At 41.4% G+C, this 5367-nt stretch overlaps 1 long non-coding RNA gene across 1 annotated transcript; it reads left to right on the top strand.

Moving 5' to 3' along the window:
* On the top strand, positions 1-5119 carry LOC103915664. Its single transcript, XR_663545.1, has 3 exons — positions 1-21; positions 564-879; positions 2600-5119. It is a non-coding gene; the product is annotated as an uncharacterized LOC103915664 (long non-coding RNA).
* Positions 5120-5367: the final 248 nt, after the last annotated feature.

Here is a 5367-nt window from a genome sequence, read left to right as displayed (position 1 = left end):
CTGAGCGGAGCCGTGAGGGTGGTGAGCTGGGGGTCCGCGGTGCAGCCGGGGGACGTGCCGACGCCGCCTGTCCCCGGGGTGGGATTTGGGTTTTATCCTGCCGGCCCTTCGGTGGTGCGGGCTGTGGTAGAGCTCCCTGGGGCTGAGGGCGAGCCGGGAGTCAAAACGGCGCTAAGGGCTAAATGAAACCCGAGGAGAACGGGGCTGCGGAGGGGCAGGCCGCTCTGGTGCGTCGGCTGCCTGTGCTGAGTGAAACTCCTGGGCGGCGAAGGGTGTGCAGACGTGTGCGGGTCGCAGCGGTGGAAGCGTGTCCTCAGCAGAGCAGCGCCCTTGAGCCGGCACCTTTTGTCACCGTAGGCAGGCGGGGGAGGCCGCGGAGGCTTCATGTGGGCAGCTGACAAAGCGCCGGATGGGTCTGCCTCCCTGGTGCCTTCGGCTGTGGTCTAGTGGCCTGATTGGCTGCATTCACTTGTTCGGTTTTGGCTGGTTTTTAATGGGATGAAGCTGGCGGTTTATATCACTGAGAAACTAGTGGTTCTCTGCATGCTGTGCTTTATTACTAGGAGAGGAGACCGGAGAAACCAGTAGCTTTGTGCAGCTTGGTCTGTCACTGGCACAGCTGGCAGGGGTGGCAGCAAGATGGAGAGATGGGAGCAAGATTGGGCTGGCTGGCCAAGTGTGCGAAAGGGTTGGTTCAGTCGGTGCTGGAAGACGCGCAGAACTGCCCTGCATCAGCCAGAGAAGTACCGAATTTAGAACGTGTCCTGGAAAAGGCCGTGTGTGTAGCCAACTTCACTTGAGCTCCTGGGCAGATGCCGGATTCTTTCCAAGAACTTGGAGCAGAGCATGGAGGTTTCCTACAGCAGCCAGATCCATCCTGTAAGTAGAAGAAAGTGTCGCAAAGTTTTCCTCTGTACTAAACCACGGTCTCTCACGAATAACAAATCAAAGTGAGTGTTAATTTACATTGCATCTCTGGCACCTGGACTTTTGGTATATTAATGGACATTTGTATTACTTCCATTTGTAAGGAAAATAATTTTTTTCCACCCAGTTCTACTCATGTGAGAGCTTCACAGACAAGACCAGCTTGTTTTCAGCATTCAGAAGACTGTTTGCTAGTTCTTGATTTTCGTGGAATCCAGTTGATGCTTGAATAACAACTCGTTTTTCATTTGCTATGAAACCATCTTCAGGCATCACTTTTGTTGCCTTTTATTTAAATTTAACTAGAACACATTGCAAAGGGAATTGTGGCAAACTTGCGGTTTGTCATCCCATGTGAACAGCTGATGAATAAAAAAAGTGTTGCTGCAGTGTTTGAAAGTATATGTATTTATGAAGAAATACTTTCTATTATGACTCTAAAGGCAAAGTTCACGTTTTGTTGATGAACATTGTGCATTTTGTGTGTCAGTATGTTTTGTTTTCAGCAGAGCGTCAGAAGCCAGGCACAGTCATGCTGATCAAAACACAGAAAAGTTAATTGCTTTCTGTTAATTGCTTTTATGTTGTGATTAACATGGTGCAAGGTTGTGCAACGTGGGGAAAAAAAAAAATAGCATCCAGTTCATGCTAGATAAAATTTCAGTAAATTCTGCAAAGCAAAAATATGTTTTTCTCTTTGTTGAACTGGTACGATACACAGAGACAGAGGCTTAACAAGTGTTCAGTGTAATAGCCCAAGTGGTCTAGTTTGTCGTTTTAATCTAGCAGAAAGACTCCTGCTGCTTTAAGACCCTGGGGAGACAGAGGGGAATTAAATGAAAATTGAGTAAAAAGAAAGAGATCTTTCTATTCTTAAAGGCAACTAAATGTCTTCTTTCAAAAAAATGTTGGGCTATGAACAGAACTTTGTAGTATTTGCCTTCCTGAATTTCATTCTAGCTATTTCTACAAGGAGATGGTTCATTAGAAATTATAAATGAAATAAGGACATCAAACTGAAGTGTAATAAACCCTTATAAGGATATGCTCCTTCCAGAATAACATAACCACAGCTGTAGTTTGATCCTCTGTAGTCCAAGAGATGCCCTTGGTTGTTAGTACTCTGGGCATACCAGGCTTGCAGAGAGAGCACCTGTGTGAGGAAGCCGAGGCATGCCTGTTAAGAGTCACAGCAGCAACATGCGCAATATTCCTCTAACAGTTATAATTCTGTTGCCACGGAGATAATGACTTATCCCATGTCATTATTGATCTATCAACAGTAAGAGCAATTTTGCAGTCTGATATTGTTTAGCAAATAGAGTAACATCTGCTGAACACTGAAAAACTGCTATAAATGTTAGAAAGTATCTCTGCAGTCTGTGTACTGAGTTAAATAAAAGTACCTGAATTTATAGTTATTCACTGTAGTTTTATGAGATAGGCCTGTGAGAGAATATTAAGCTTAACAGAATGCTTTTTAATAAAATATTTAGTATGGTCAAGTGCTTTTGGATTATGCAATATGCAGCACTCTATTAGTGGATAAACATTTTTCCCTACTAATTAGGCTTAGAACAATTAGCTCACGCACACCCTAGAAACAGAGATAATTATTTGTTACCTGGTCCAGTCTTCTATCAGTCTAAGTGAAACTTCTTGTATTTTCCAGATAATGATTTAAATCATCTGTTCAGAAGAAATATTAATGGGACTCCCATAAGGCTCCTGACATTTTGCTGATGTTCCTGTTAGAAGACCTATCACCTCATTTTGAAAGCAGTAATGAAAGTGCCAGTATTCAAACCGCAGGGCTTAAATGCTCACAGTTAGTCACAAATTAGGCTACTTCCAGGCATTCTGCTGCTGAACAGAATTACTAGTTATGAATTGGTGGTTTAAGATTTTTAAACAGTGCACAAGAAGCTAGACATCTAAGAATGTGATACTGTCAGCAGAAAGTTTTTTGTTTGGTTGGTTTTTAAAAAGGGGAGGGCTAAATTAGCTGGTGAGAAAGATCAGAAGAGAAGTCTCATTTCAGCTTATCGGAACAGGACACCTCTTTGTGTCCACGTCCGATATCTGTGTGTCTCTCTGACTTGTGATAGTGCCTGGAAATGAAGTCCCTTACTGCGCCTTAACAATTGAGCTCTACTTAGGTGGTTTTATTGTGTCTTGAAGCTTTTTAGTGGGATGGCTTCAGCTCCAGCTGTTCTGCACGCCAGGTAAATAATTTCAGCATACCATCAAGGCAACATCTGGCAGTGCCAACATATCCTCAGTTCTGAGAGCATTAAGAATGTTCTGAATGTGCCTAAAGTTCTGGACTGCACAGTTAAAATTTGTGTGGGGTGCCTAAATTGTGAATGCTGAAGAAATGTCTGTGAAAAGTTCCTGCATATTTTGAAGATGTGCTAGTTTGAAAAAGCTGCGCAACAAGCAGCAGAAATGAGAAGTGCTATGGGGGTTTTACTGGTGTGGAAACTCAGGTCCCATGGGAAATCGATATTTTGGAATCTGAACTGTATCTAATATCCTGTTTTGGATCTAACCTGGAGACCTATAAGCAAGTTTGTTTCTCAACTAGATGGGTAATTAAACAATATTCATGGATTTATAGTGTATTCCCGAGAGGGTGTTTGCATTAGCTTTAAAATACAACAGTCCATTTCATAAATGAGAGATGAAGAATAGGTACAAAATGATGTAAGTCGGTTTAACTGATGGGTGACCTACATGATCTAAGGCAGTTATTTGCCTTAGATCATGTAAGGATGCCTTCAGCAGAGAGAGGTCATGCTAATAACCAAAGGAAAAATGTCTGAGCCCCACATTTAACAAATAGAATGGAAGATCATGTTCAAGCTTGAATGTGGAACTTTAAACAAGACACTCTTTAGACTTCAGGCTTGCTTCTTAATGATACTGATCTCAGTATATGCCTCTTTGTAGTAACACTCTGCTTTGTGAATTCTGAAGCTGTCCTGGAGCAAGGACCATGTAGTATGGCCTTTGTAATTGAGGAGCAGGATTATTCTTGGGGATAAGCAAGCTTCTTGCAACTGTTCTGCCTGACCAGAGTCTGTTTAAACCCTTGTTCCTTATTTGCAGATGGTAGTGATGCTTGAGTCCTTCAGTATTACAGAGGAAGCATAATTTTATATACATCTAACTTATATGCAGAGCTGAGAAATGTTACCTCTAATGAAAACACCTCTTGCTCCTTTTCACCCAGGAGTTATGAATGCCAAAATCTTTCATGGGCCTGAAAAAAGACTGGACAAACTCAAGAAAGTAAAATCGATCTGCTAAATTCAAAGATACGGTTATTGGATCAAGTCTTGAGCCATAGAAAGATAGGGACTGGGATTATATATATAACTATATGCATGTCCTGTTCTTTCCTTCCTGTGCATTCACTTTTGACCAGTGTTGCAGAAACAGGGTCCCGAGGTTCTGGTTTAAATTGGTATGGTAATTCGTACAAATTGTAATTTACTTAAAATGCTGGAAATGCCTTCTGCTGTTTTGTAATTGTGGGAAAACCCCAGGGCACACTCTGCCCGTAAGAAAGAATCTTGTGCCCCAGTTAAGTTCTACTGGCATACTCTGGGTATAGCTACGATGACAGGAGTGCTTTTGTTGGCTTAGCTTGTTTTACGAACGTGCAGTTGCAGTGAGGCAAGAAAAGCTCCGATTAGCACGTATTTCGTGTCCACGAGGGGGCTCTGACAGCTCTGGCGGCTGGTGATCCCCGAGTTACACACGTCACTAAAATGGCAGGCTGTAGTAACTGAATGCTTGTTGCCTCTGGGAGCGATTACATCTGTTCTTGTTCAGCACTTTTGAATTCTCTTATCTATTCTATATAAAGTTTAAAAAAAGAAATTACAGAAAGGTATTTTTCTGCCTCATGTTGAGAAATGCATCTCTCGTTACGAAAACTTGCCTCAACTTTAATAAACAGCACAGGCCATTTGATCTCTGGCAGAAGACAGTACCAAGCATATGTCATCGCACGTGAGTTTCAGCTGTATGAGATATTTTTCTAATTAAAAATTCAAGAGTTTTGCACACATCAGTGTATTTGTAAAGTAGATGGAATTGTTATGGAGAATCTTAATTATAAGTTTTGTTTGTTTTTTTTTAAATCTTAGTATTTTTAAACTTGGTACTACAGTCTTTCAATAAAGATTTTATTTTTTTTCATCATGCACCCTTTAGTCTTTCAGTTTTTTCTAGGAAAGTATCTACACATTTTAACAAATTTTTAAGTTCTCATAACATTCCTTTGAAAAGGAACTATAGTCTAGCCAATGCTGTGACCCTAAATCACATGAATTGCTGTTGCTTAATCTTTGCTTGACAAATCTGTATTAAAGTAATTCTGGGGAGCCTGGAAGCTTTTTGTTAAAATATTAGTCTTCAGTTGCTAGTGTT

Source organism: Pygoscelis adeliae, unplaced genomic scaffold (assembly GCF_000699105.1).
Source record: "Pygoscelis adeliae isolate BGI_AS28 unplaced genomic scaffold, ASM69910v1 Scaffold374, whole genome shotgun sequence".
Lineage (NCBI taxonomy): Eukaryota > Metazoa > Chordata > Aves > Sphenisciformes > Spheniscidae > Pygoscelis > Pygoscelis adeliae.
This window is presented reverse-complemented; position numbering and strand designations above follow the sequence as displayed.